The 13,995-nt window shown below is 42.9% G+C and overlaps 1 protein-coding gene across 1 annotated transcript in view; it reads left to right on the top strand.

The window, feature by feature from the left end:
• The window catches only part of LOC143365351 (kinesin-like protein KIF13A), a 145,593-nt gene that overhangs the window by 25,084 nt on the left and 106,514 nt on the right, over positions 1-13,995 (top strand). The gene's annotated exons all lie outside the window — the stretch shown is intronic.

Here is a 13,995-nt window from a genome sequence, read left to right as displayed (position 1 = left end):
TTGTCCAACAATCCTCCCAGCCCGTTAGTTGACACGTTGAACCCCACGAGGGTCATCGGTGACGCTATGGAATTACTTCAAAATAATGCAATTGTTATTAATAACGCTGGTCGCTTCTGTGAATGAAGTAGGCTAAACTCGTGTGAAACGCATCCTAGGGCTTCTGCCGTGTTCTCGATTTTAAAAAAATGTGTTTTCGATCCAGTCTAATGTATTGTCCGTCCAAAATGAAAGTCTAAATTGGCCACCAGTTTAGGCTAAGATGGCAGTTACGTTGGCAGGTTTTGGCCCGTAAAGTGTTAACGAGCGGTGACGTCTCTTTCAAGCCCGACCAGACGATTTTGATGATGTTGTCTACGCGAGTTGTCGCCGGCCAGCGAAAATTTCGCCAAATATTTGCCAGCCAACCCGAGGGGGAGACGGATCATTTCAAAGGGAGACGACGGATTCAAATATTGGTGCAGCGAATGGAGTTTATTGTCCGTTCATGGTGCGCGCCGGAATTGGGTCAGGTATCGGGAACGCGAGTTTCCTGCCTGTTAGGATGCAATTTACTGTTTTGTTAACGATCGAACGGATTGCTGCGAACCTGCAAATTGAAATGTTTCTCTCTCTCTCTCTCTCTCTCTCCTTCTCCTACTTCGACTGCTCCTCGTTGTTTCTTCCTCTTACTTCGTGCGCAATCGATTAGTCCCCTAAAACCCGTTTCGCCCAGCTCTCATGAATCCATCTGTGTCACGGACGATCCCGTTGTTTTCGTTGTCGTAAAACGACGTGAGCAGACGCGCCGGAAACCCGTCGGATCCTCGACGTCTCTCATTTTTAAAGGCCCTGGGCGCCGAAACCCGGGACGCGAGCGCACGGGATGCATCCCCGACGTGCTCGCAGCCAGCTTATTATGGAAACGGGCCACCCCCGAAGTCCCTGGGCCATTTTGACCTAATATCGCTAGGCAACGCGTTTGCGTTCAAATTTGAGCTTCCGGCAGATTCGTCGAATTCCTGGAGAATATTTCACGGAAATATAGTATAGATTCTCCGTCGCAGGGGTGAGAAAGTCGACGTTTGATTCCGTCTCAACCCCCATGAAATGCCATGGGTTTCACACGCCGAACTCGATCATTTTTAACTTCTGCACACGTAACAGAAATTTAAATATTTTACGGTAATTTTGAATATCCGCTACCTCGTTATTTTCGCGAATTCGAACGAATCCTTTGGCAGACGTATTTTCGTGGATACGCGGTTTAAGAAAATGCGAAATTTTTCCTAGGCCGGAAGACCCCCTTAAATTATTCCGCCATTGACGGTGTCGGTTTCGCGTCCAGCTCGCTGCCACGCTCACGTTTTCAGGGCTGGAAAACTGGAAAAAAGGGGAGCCGGGCCTCTCTGGAAAGCGCACCTCGCAAAAGCTTCGACACGCTGACCCACTTCACGAAATTTTATTCCCCGCTCGATTATCCGCGACGCGTGCCAGATTCGAATCGTCGACGCGGATAGGTCAAACGTTCCATAATTTATCCAAGCGCCCACAGAACCCGGCACGTACCGACCGGGTAAATATTTTCGAAAATACTCGCGACGCCCCAAGACGGTAATAAATGGGCCGATCCGTGCTTCTAGCTTGACTGGTTGCTTAGGAAATTGGTTAATTTCCTCGTTTATGGGGTGCTTATCGTTCTCACCGGTCGATCGAAGTATCGGTGCATTCACAGTTTTGTGGGGGCGCGGCATTACGTGGCACGTTAGTGCAACTTGGATTTGTGTGCGCTTCATTGTATGCAGTAGCTTCTTGTACTGCTTTGAAAACATTCAGGATTTATATAAATAAATGATAAACGGAAGCAAAATCCTCTGGCAAAAGGGAGCACGAAAATCTTCTGACGAAAAGGAGAACGAAATTCGTATAAAAAAAATATTGATACACCGATTGTTAGATTTGTTGTAAGAGTCTAAGCTGAACAAAGTAACACAGTAGTAGGCTGATTGGGAAACGTTTCGGATTCACTTCCTTGTAACAAAAACAATATCAGGAAAATGAAAATCTTGTGATCAAACCAATATCGGCACACTCAGGTTTCCTGTAGGAATATAACTTAATCCCTTACACTCGAAGCTGTTTCGATAACGTTAGGTATAGTGATAAAAGAAGACACCATTACCGTGATTACAGCGTGCTGATTCAAGTATTGTTGCGTAAGAGCGTTCGGTAATATTTCGAAAATGGAAATTTATGCTTGGGAATGACTCAGAATGGTCGGCTTTATGGTAGTCACGTATGCTGATATTTATCGTGACGGGGAAACATTAAACGCGCTGCCACGTGTTGTATAACAAGCATCATTTTCGAACAATATTTTAGCAAAACGAATGTCAGCTGTGACCACAGAATAATCCGTCAGAAAAATTCTGTGAAGAAGACGATTCCATTGGTTTTCCTTAAACCGGAGGATATTAGTCATGGGATTACTATTGGAACACGCGAGTCTATGATTACAATCGGAATTGTTACGAAACGTCTTGCGAATTGAGTGAAAACAAATGGACGCGTTTCTTTGCGCGAACCTTGTACTTTTCGGAGCGCGAAAGAAAACGAACTGAGGCACGGAGAACTTGTACGAGATCTGGGAAACCGTCAAGTGTCTTCTCTCTGTTCATTCGTTTGCAATAAATTGTTCAATTGTGCGGTCTGCGGATGAAAGAGTCGAAATAGCTCACAATAATTCACAGAGGCATTCCGAGCAGGAAAATTGTCATAGATTACTACATCGTAAATCGCTACGGAAAATAAAAATTGCCTCCATCAATAGCAAGATGTGAGAGTGAAAAATCTCCTTTTTTAAACAATTTCAAGAAGCTAAGGATTGTATATCGACATCCCGTAATTCTCATGAACTTTCGACTGTTTCTAATTTGTGTGTCTCACAAGTGCATAAGATCGCGTCTGTAAAAGAGAGGTAAAGTGGCTGTAATAAAATGGCGGCGTCCGTACCTTCCGAGGATCACATACGTCATTGCATACTCTTTCATTTTCATGCGGGATTGAATGCAACGGTAACAACCAAGAAAATTGCGATGTTTATGGAGATGTATTGATGGTGAACAAGTGTCAACGTTGGTTCAGAAGGTTTGCTGCTGGTGATTATGATCTCTCTGACAGGCCTCGAAGTGGACGACCAGTTGAATTTGATGATGACACCCTAAAATCTCTAGTGGAAGCTGATCCAAAATTAAGTATACAAGAATTATCGAGAAGCCTTGGGTCCACATGGTCAACTATGCAAAGGCACCTACACGAAATGGGAAAGGCATATAGGCCAGAATATGGGTACCGCATCAATTATCTAAGAAAAACAAGAATATTCGTCGATCAATTTGCACTTCATTGCTATCCAGATTTCGTACCCGGGATTTCTATAAGAGGGGGATTGAAAATTTGCAGGGAAGATGGCAAACTGTCCTTGATAATGATGGAGATTATATAATAAATTAAGAAATAAAAACTTTAGATTTCAAAATAATTGATTACTTATGGGTCCCCCTAATATTAGTTGCAGGTTTTTGGTTAATTATTAAGGTTCGCTTGTTCTATCGTTTCTCAGTCGACAGGTAAACATAGGAAACTGGAAAGATGAACTGCTCGGCACAGAAAAAGGTGGAAGAAATTATTTGTACCGTGTGATAAAAGTGATATGTTACGGAAGATCTTGGCAACTCGCGGGTACGGGGAGAGGGGGGATTAAATATTGTCTGCAAGGTATTTCCGGAATTTATGGTCACGCTCAAGGTTAGCCAACTTCTGCTATATTTTTCCTCGCTGAACTACCGCGAGCCACCTTCGCTTGTTCTTCGTGAAAGTTGAACGCGCGCACCTATGCTCTTGCAATTCGTTACATCAAATGCGTTCTTGCAACTTTTTTCTTTACGCCTCCTGGCGAATTACGCGTTAGAAAGTGATATAACTGGTGCAGACGGTACTTAACAACTAGAGAAACGGTTCAACGGTTCCATCTCGAGTTAAACATTTCTGCTTGGAGTTCATAACACTGCAAATATTTTTCTTTCTTAAACGTAGATTTAACTTGCTACACCCGATTCGGTTAACGCGGTTCAGTTTCATGCTTGTACCCTATGAATTTTTACAATCCGAGAAATCACTCCCAGTAAAGTGGTGCAATAATTTCTTTCGGGGTTGTTAACCAACCCTCTCACGTACGGAAGAGAAACGGACGTCGTTAGATCTATTGAAGCAACCTTTTAACCCCTAAATGCTCCTTGGAAATAGTTGCACAAAAGATTGTTATGCTGCCAAAGATGGAACTCCGAAATCCTAGCAGATCTAAAGAAAATTGTGTCGAATCGACACGAGGGATGTCTCGTTCCGTCTGATTTTAGTTTCCTGTTTAATTCTCACAGAACGAGTTTACAAAGCTAATTACCTGCGTTTGCATCACTCTTTTCACCATCCTGCCAATTCGACATCAAGGGCCAGCTAAAGCCGGGGAAACGAGGGACTGAAGGTAGACGAGGGTTGAAAGAGACGCGTCCCTCGCGCATCAAAGAGCGGAGAGAGATTTTGAGCAGCGTTTTGATACGGCAGTCATTGAGGATCTTCCAGCGTTAGGATTTCCACAATTTCCAGGCGATAGGGGAACGTGTGTCGGTTAATCGTCACCGGTTCCAGCGTTAAACAGACAGTGACTAACCGGCGTTGAAAAGCTCGTCGGAGTCACGGCGATAAATAATCGTTCTTTGTCGCGTCGCGTCGCGTCGCGTCGCGTCGTCTCGCTCTCATTTTTACTGCTCGATGGCACAGCGCCCCGCGCACAAAGCCCCTTTCCGGATAGTATCTCGTTCGATGTATGGGCTCATTGTGACTCATTCGCTTCCGAGGCCTCGATACAAACGTGTGTCTCCTTTTTCTTTTCTTTCGTTTCCTCTCTTTCTCTCTCTCTCTCTCTTTTTTTTCGTTGCACCACGGTGGCTCCTTACGGTCGCACGGGCTCGACACACAGTGTTGCCAACCAACACGCGGAAACATCGTTCCGGAGAGCGTGTACGAGCGTGCATCCCGCACCCTCTCGCGAAATACTTGAATACGTGAGGTTTTTGCGCGAACTTTCGAGAGCCATCCCTCTCCCGCTTCGACGACGATACTATACACGTGCGAGCTTCTATGCTGAACAATACCACGCGCGGCGATCGCTCTTCAGAGGCCGCTGACACGCTGCCGTGAGTTCGCGAATTTTTGCGTTAGGTTTGCATCTACTCGGAGCCATTTGTTTCTCTACGAAGTGGGCGCTCGTTGATTCGTCCTGGTTCTTGATGAGCAATGACGGCATCTTAGGTGGAAAAGTATTTATTATAGAATGTGTCCTATCTTAGCGTGGATATCCGAGGGAATCTTTCAGTTTTACACTCGAAGCTATTTTAACTCCAAAACGAAACATTTCTTCGAAATATTATCATTCTATGTTTTTTTTCCCATGTTATACATACGAAAATGGAGCAATTTACTCGTACAATACTGAAATGTTTAGTAATTCATTAAATTCAAGCAAACTTAACCCTTAAGTGCATAGGTAAACTAAATATTAGGAACATGAATGCATACATGGGGTCCATTGAGGACCCCACTTACCTAATTCCTTGCTAACTTTGATTACAGCAACAATTTATTTCTGTAAACTTTCTGTAAAACTGTAAAATTTCTGTAAACTAAAAATGTCGCGGCTAAAAATGTTAACACAAAATCCAACACTGGGGTCCTTTGCGGACCCCACTCATGCATTTAAGGGTTAATAATGTAAAAAATATTTTGGAAAATGATACAGCAATTTTTAGTGCAATTTTTAGTTACAGTCGCCACTCGAGTGCTAAGGGTTGACATGTTGACTGCCGGTGTTACTATTAGTTCAGATTTAAAAATGAATTTATATGCTAATATATTCGGTGCATCACATTTTGAGATTTGCAAAATGCAAGAAGGTTGAAGAGTACTCGTTGACATATATATGGTAACTTTTCAATTTTTATTTCATTAAATGGCTGCTGGATTGGGTCTTTTATGTTTGATGCAGGTTTTAATGAGCCCTTTCAAAAATTTGAAAAAATTGATTACCTAAGTAAGTATTCCAGTATTACTATTTACGTATTCCAAACGTGATTACGTAGCTCCAGAGGAGGAGTGCCGCGAATAAGCAATAAAAATAAATTAAATTTAAATTAAAATTAAAATTATATTAAAATTAAATTAATTAAAAAATATTTAAAACTTCCTTCAGGCCACCAGTATCTGTCTTCTAATAGAAAAGTATGTTTTCTTCGCATAACAAATTACAGCATAAAGTATTTCCAGCATGTAGCATACGTACAAATTGAAGTATTAAAATATGCCTAATTTTGGAGGTTTCAAACTTGAAGTTTGTAGATTTCCGTACGATCGGAATGCACAAAGCTCGCACAACGTTAACGTTATCATAGCAACGAATTATATTCGACGACCATCGCGCGAAAATGCACCGGCGTAATAACGATAATAAATAGAATTAAATTGAATTAAAAGTACTCCGAAATTAAACTGCATCGATACCTTGTTTAACGGATCCTTTGGCTTCGATGGAGTTTCGGTAAAACGAAGCCAATTCCCGATTGTTCGCGATAAATGATCTCGAGCACTGTTTAAATAGAATAACAAACGTTTTAGGCGTTTGGAGCGAGAATGGTGCGGATTTACAAAGAACCATTGTGGCGAAACGATCTGTATTGAACGCTATCGACAAACACGTAAATACTGAGTCATTAAACAAAGGGGAACAAAGGTCTAAACGATCGACGCTAGATACACTTTTTAAACGTCACAGAAAAGTCTTTGTGGACCGTTCAATTTTAAAAATTCCAAACCAAGGTGATCAAATATTTCTGGTAAAGTATTTAAAGAAAGTTTGTTATTCCTAGACTGCGGATTTTATACTTTCATGGAAAAAATGGGCAGGTGCAGTTTAAAACAGTCGAAAGTATCAAAAATTTAAGGATATCGATATATTATTTACAATTCACGAAGAAAGTTTTGATTTTGCACAACATGCACGAAATGCATGAAATCGTCAAACATGTTTCAAATGTGTTGAAAGATCCGTGCGAATTGTTCCTTAACGAAACATTAGTGTGAACGTCCTAAGGAAACGGTATCGTGAACAGTTTCTTAACGAAACACGGACGCGAAATGTTTTCTAACGACACGATGATTATGTGTCTCCGGCAGCATTCGGAGCGCCATTACAACGGGGAGCACGATTCCGGGGCCAGTCCGGAACGGAATATCATTACGAAATTTTATTGGTTCAGATTGTGGCCACTCTGGACCCGCAGCGCAGTTCCTCCGGACAATTTCTTTCCATCGATCTGAGAAACAACCGAGCACCAGCTGAAAATGGCGAGCGTATGCATAATAACAGTACCGCTGCGCCAATAACGCCCCGGGGCTTTTATTGCGAACCTCGGCTGAGGGCCCGCCGGTGTCAGTAAATCGTTGCTCGCGACCATAAACCGTCTAGGTCCGTGTCTTTTACGGCGAAAAGTTGATCGCAATGAACGTACTCGCTGCCAAATATTCGTCGGAAGCGACGCCGGAGTCCCGTCGACGTTTACTCCGGTCCTGCTAGAAAACGCCCGAATTAATCCACAATTTCTACGCTTCGGTAAGCAGAATTATCTCCGCTAAGCCAATTAAACTCCTCTCCTATCTCAACAAAAATATCTTGCCCCCTAACGCACGGAATAACTTGTAGCTCATTAGTAGACTGCAGATCTCTCTACAAAATAAATATGTTGACATTTATTCCCTCTCGTAATAATTTTAGCAAGTTAAAATTCTATTCTGAAAATTGCTTGATATTTTCACCATTTTGTCACTCGTTTTCTATAAAAATCCAAATGTTCAGCATCACTGGGAGAAAAAACTCCACTTTTTTGGCATTAGAGAAGAATCTACGCAATATATCTTTTCGATGTTACGTCAAATGATAGTAGGACTCTTCCTTGAGCTACAGTTAAAATTTCAAGTCGATCGATCCAGTATTTTCTTCTGGATCGTGCTAATTAGTTGCGAAGATGCTCCCTCGAGCCACGCACGCTAGTCAATGATTTTGTGAACATTGTGAATTGTAATTTAGGACTTTACGCGGGTGTTAGTGAAGGGTTAATCTACAAGATTCAGTAAGAAAAGTAGTTCCCCCCTGACCGTGTTATTAGTTTCCGCGAGCTGGAGGTGACGTTTGCGCCGAGTCGGCAGCGCAAATACAGACTCCGGTTGACGTTCTCGTGTACCTAACCGCCGACGGATATTGCCGCGGCTAGTCGGTTTACAGTTCTCCTACCAATGGCGGATACTTATTAACGCTTTTGCAGAAAACCGGAGTCCTCGGGGAAATTGGCTTCGATAACGAAAGGATTGTTTCTACGGGAAATATGCCGGACCCGGTCGTCGACTCAAGACGAACTTTATTTCGAGATTCACTTTGTTTGCTGTGATAGGCTATCAGTAGATTGCAGATCTTTGCAGATCTTAGCAAATCTTCAAAATAAAAAATAAAATTCAAAATAAATCAAAATGAATAAAATAAAATCAATTGTAAGAAACAGAGTACCCATAATTATGAGAGGTACCCATAAGTAATCAATTATTTGCAAAGAATTTGTTCTGCCTTTAGTTCTGTACCGATCGTTGAAGAGGAAACACGTATTCTCTTACAGTTTTCGGTAAAGCAGCCTGTGTTCAAAATATTCTAAAAGTATAATTTTTTTACAACCCTGTATTAAAATGGCGGCGTCCGTACCTTCCGAGGATCGTATTCATCATTGCATACTTTTCATTTTCATGCGGGATTTAATGCAACGGTTACAACAAAAAACATTTACGATGTTTATGGAGATGTATTGAAGGTCAACAAGTGTCAACGTTGGTTCAGAAGGTTTGCTGCTGGTGATTATGATCTCTCTGACAAGCCTCGAAGTGGACGACCAGTTGAATTTGATAATGACACCCTAAAATCTCTAGTGGAAACTGATCCAAAATTAAGTATACAAGAATTATCGAGAAGCCTTAGGTCCACGTGGTCAACTATACAAAAGCACCTACTCGAAATGGGAAAGGCATATAGGCAAGGAATATGGGTACCGCATCAATTATCTGAGACCAACAAGAATATTCGTCGATCAATTTGCACTTCATTGCTATCCAGATTTCGTAGAGATCCATTTCTTAGCAGAATCGTTACCGGAGATGAAAAATGGATTCTTTATGATAACGTAAAGCGTTCCAAGCAATGGCTTTCTGCAAATCAAACCGCAATGTCAACCCCTAAACCTAGCTTATCACTTAGAAAAGTGTTACTGTGCATTTGGTGGGACTGTCGTGGCATAATTCACTATGAGTTGTTGAAACCTGGAAAAACAGTTACTGCTGAGTTGTATGGTCAGCAATTACAACGGTTGTATTCGGAACTATTGACAAAGAGGGCATCTTTAGTCCACAGAAAAGGTGTAATACTGCAAATAGTGACAATGCCCGGCCCCACATACAGCGAAACTCGCTCAGGAAAAAATCAAAGCATTGCAATGGGAAGTTTTACCGCACCCCTCCCTGGAGCATTATTTAAGAAATAAAACATTCACTTTTGTAGAAGATGTAAGGAGACACCTTGAGTCATATTTTGTTTCACGAGCCCAGGATTTCTGTAAGAGGGGGATTGAAAATTTGCAGGGAAGATGGCAAACTGTCCTTGATAATGATGGAGATTATATAGTAAATTAAGAAATAAAAACCTGAATTTACTACAAAGTTTGTTTTAGATTTCAAAATAATTGATTACTTATGGGTCCCCCTGATACAAAGTTTCAAATTTCCAGGTGCTTCTCTCTTTTGCGAAGCGAAAGTTTTATTTTTCGGAGGAATGTAAATATCGCAGGATTTCAATCAGGTTTATTTGTCGAGTTTCCGAGGATCGAGGGCGTTGTAAATATCGCAGTGGGACGCGAGAGATCGAAAGCGGGGCCAGGTCGAGTAAAAGTTTTCCCGTGCGCGGCGGGAAAAAACTTCCCACGAATCTATTACGCAAAGATGTCGCTATAGTGTGTAACGGCGTTCAACATTTCGCCGGGCGACCTCGCGATGAAGTTTGAGGGATTCTCGCGCTCGGAGATCGCGGCCAGCCCTGTCAGATCTTATCTGCAAGAAAGCTGTTACTCCAGTTTTCTTCTCGCGACGGTATCGTGATTTGCCCGAGCAACGATCCGACAACGTTTAATATCCAGCGATAATATCGGCTAATAGAAAATCGATAAGCAGAAGACGGGATCTTATCTCGAGTGGGGAAACTCTGCCAAACGGCGAACATCGCGGACGGCAATTTAGCCGCGGGCTTCTTCAGCAATAAGCATCACTAGAGATCACGAAACAGGATGCATCCCGAGTTTTTAGAGTCCTGAGACGTATTTCGGTGGGACGCGTTGGTACATCCATTGTGAATGCTGATGAATTCATAGTATAATCGACAGGAAAGGTTCTTTCATTTACTTCGTTTATTGATTATTCTACTGTTGCTGAGAATAAAAGATACTTTGGAATATTTCGGTACTGTATACTCTGCCTTCAATAATCGTTGGATTGAATGATTATTATTCTGATGAAACAAATAGACGAATTTAGTCGCCATTTTAGTCAGAATGTTCTGCTGTCAGTATATTGTTTAAAAGATTGTGCTACGTGATCTGTTTAGTAAGTTTTCGTAAGTTTTAATAAGTTTAGATTTCGTCGTATTTGTGTTGTGTAATGATTGTATAGTTAGCGGAAAACTGCAGTACTACCAACAGCAACGTTTTCTGCAAGTGGAACGAGACAGTAGTAGTCAGACGCGAAACCAAGTAGGCGTTCAAATAAGAGATTTCGCGTGCACACATTTTTTTAGCTAAACTCAGAAAAATTAACATTGCTTCGCATTGTATTTTCCAAGCATTTTTCAGTCCTCACTCTTTAAATAGCTTCACGAGCTCCGAAAATCGTCCAACCTGGTTATACAAAATTGAAACACCGTTCGTCAACGCGTCGTCCCCGTTTCTCGAACTTTCTACGATCTCCGTGCATGCTCGCGTCGAAAATCATAATTTCTTTTTTTTTCCAAGAACCTTAACCCCTTGATCCGTCAGACCCGACATAGATGTTGCCAGCGAGTTTAGACTTTCACGGCTTACGATTGGAGAAAGTTGTCGCTTTTGGAGCGCGCCGAGCAGCTCGCCGTGCGTAGAGAACTTGGAAATTGAATCGTCCGGGGAACAGTGTTCCCTTCGTTCCCTGTTCACGTCGTCCGCGATGTCTGTTCGTCTTCATTATACGATTCAATTTCGGCGGAAGTTCCCGCTGGCTGGAACGCCAAGGGATGAGCTCGCGTTATTCCTTCCGTTTTCTTTTCCCCGGCGAATTTTAGAGGACACTCGGTGCTTCTAAATAGTCCTCTCCGGAGGAATTCCTGGCTCGTCCCGACGATTGCGTTAGCTCGTCAAATTGGACCGAAGACAATTCATTCTCCGAGTGCTCGGATAAATACTCGCGGCCCTTGCTGCTCCTTTTAGGACATCTCGTTTGGAAACGCATTCTTTTCGTATTCAAACAGACCCTCGTAAAATGTTTTGTCCTTTCAAAACGGATTTGATTTGGAGACGGTCTTCACGAACATTTTTGACACTTGGATCAATCAGGTATACTTATTTAGGTATTGAGGATGTTGACGAAGCTTATTCGTATGTGTAGGATGTTCTAAAAATATAGGACCTCAAAGATATCAACAGATCAAAGTGGAAGGTCTGATTTCTAGATCGTTTGATAGACATGTAAATAAAATTAAGTTAAAATTAATGAGGGCCTTAGATACCAAGCACGTTGCAGAAGCTTATATATTCGGGATCTCCCAAAAATGTGGAACCAGTAGGAACATGAATATAATCGCTCAGCTACAGAAAGGTCCTTGAACATTCTGCAAATTCCAAGCTTCGTTTCCATGTTACCAAGTAGAAGTTCAATATCTGCGAGTCTGCAGGACAGGTTAATTTTCCAGAAGCGTGTAAACAAAATTAGCCTGTAATTAATAGCGAACCGTTAGGAGTACTGCTAAGTCGCGCAATAATTGCGTTACCGGCTGCGAGAGCGCTAACAGAGGTAAACGATTAGCACGGGACCGTGGAGCATCTTGGCCCAAAGGTGTGCAGAACCGTTACAGAGAGAGAGAGAGAGAGAGAGAGTCAGCAGGCTGAAAGGTGCACTCGAGTCTGTTCAGAGGACCGGTTCGCCGGGGTAACAAGCTCGTAGCGTTGAAAAATCGCGCAGAACGCGAGCTCTTGGTACTTCGCAGCGAAACAATCCGTGAAGACGGTGGATTGTTTGCCGACGTTGCGAAGAATTAGATACAGAGCCCTGAAGAGAAGACCGGCTCGACGGTAACGGACGGCACAGAGAATGGTAAAAAGCCGGTGGATGGGATGAGAGGCCGAGAGAGGAGAGAGAGAGAAAGAGAGAGATGGGAGACAGAATAAGGTTCAGGGGAAAAGCTACCGACCGAGAAGGAAACACCGGCGTCCTTCAGTCCTGGCGTTCTCGTCCTCGACCCGGGGAAAAGACCCGCATCTCTCGTCCTTTCCCCCCTCCCCCGCACCACCACCTTCGCCCTCACCCTTCTACACCGGCTGGCCTGCTTTCCATCGCCGCAAATCTCGTTCGTACTCCTTTTACCGCGGCTACCTCGACGGAAGTAATGAAGATAAGGAACGGAGAGAGAAAGGGAGCGGCGCAGACGAGCCGCGTTTAGGGGATCCTTTCGGATAGTCCTCTGATAAACGACCGATATTGGCCCCGCACCTGGCCGAGCTTCTCGCGAAACGATTGTCGAGCACGGACCTCGAAAATACGATCGTTTCGATGGCTATCTGCCGGTGTTTCTGACCGTGAGGAATCGCGATCCCATCGAAAATCGTTTACGGTTCGAGTGCTCCTCTAATTCTATTTTACCGACGCGAAGCGTTCTCTTCCTATGAGCGCGATTGTGGTGGGGGCTCTGTAGTATGGTCGTAGCGAAACGCGGACATGTGATTGTATCGTGGCAGTTTCACTGGCTGTTTTATTTCGGTTTAATTATTAGTTACGGCTGTAGGAACGAAGAGGCTCAAGGTTCGATAGGGCTGACTAGATTTACTTGTCTTCAACTGGATTTGATCAGCTCTGGCTGGAACAAGATAGGTCAGGTTGAGTCCAGATGACTCCGGCTGAATCTAGTTAATTGGGGTTGGGTCTATTTGGAACTGGTTGGTTCTGGGTGGTTTTATTTAGTTCTGATTATAATTGGTTCTGGCTGGTTGTATAAGGTTTTTCAGTAAGGACATAAGAACTTTAAGTTAAAAAACAACCACATAATTGAAATATCGCGCTGAAATTTATTAGGGTTGTAGTACACACTTTACATTTTTATTGAATTATGTGTGGAATTCGATGTCGTTCATATGACCTCCACGGGCACGACGGCAGCATTCGATTCTTTGTCTCCAATTTTCAACTACTCTCCCACACATATCAGCCGGAATGTTGTTAATTTCTTGTTGAATATTGTTCTTGAGGTCGCCTAACGTCCTTGGATGGTTGGCATACACCTTTGACTTAAGGTAACCCCACAAGAAAAAATCCATCGGCGTCAAATCACATGAGCGAGGCGGCCATTCGACAGGACCATTTCTCGAGATTAAACGATTACCGAATTTCGTTTTCAATAAATCAGTTGTTTGACCAGCTGTGTGACTTGTGGCACCATCTTGTTGGAACCACATATCCCCTATGTCAAATCCATCCAATTCTGGCCAAAAATACTCTTCCAACATGGCACGATAGCGAACTCCATTGACCGTAACATGGCGGTTATGCTCGTAATGTTGCGACTATTGATTCGGAATTTCGGTA

This window comes from Halictus rubicundus, chromosome 2, assembly GCF_050948215.1.
Source record: "Halictus rubicundus isolate RS-2024b chromosome 2, iyHalRubi1_principal, whole genome shotgun sequence".
NCBI lineage: Eukaryota > Metazoa > Arthropoda > Insecta > Hymenoptera > Halictidae > Halictus > Halictus rubicundus.
The sequence above is the reverse complement of the archived record's forward strand: the minus strand, read 5'-3'. Positions and strand labels throughout refer to the sequence as shown.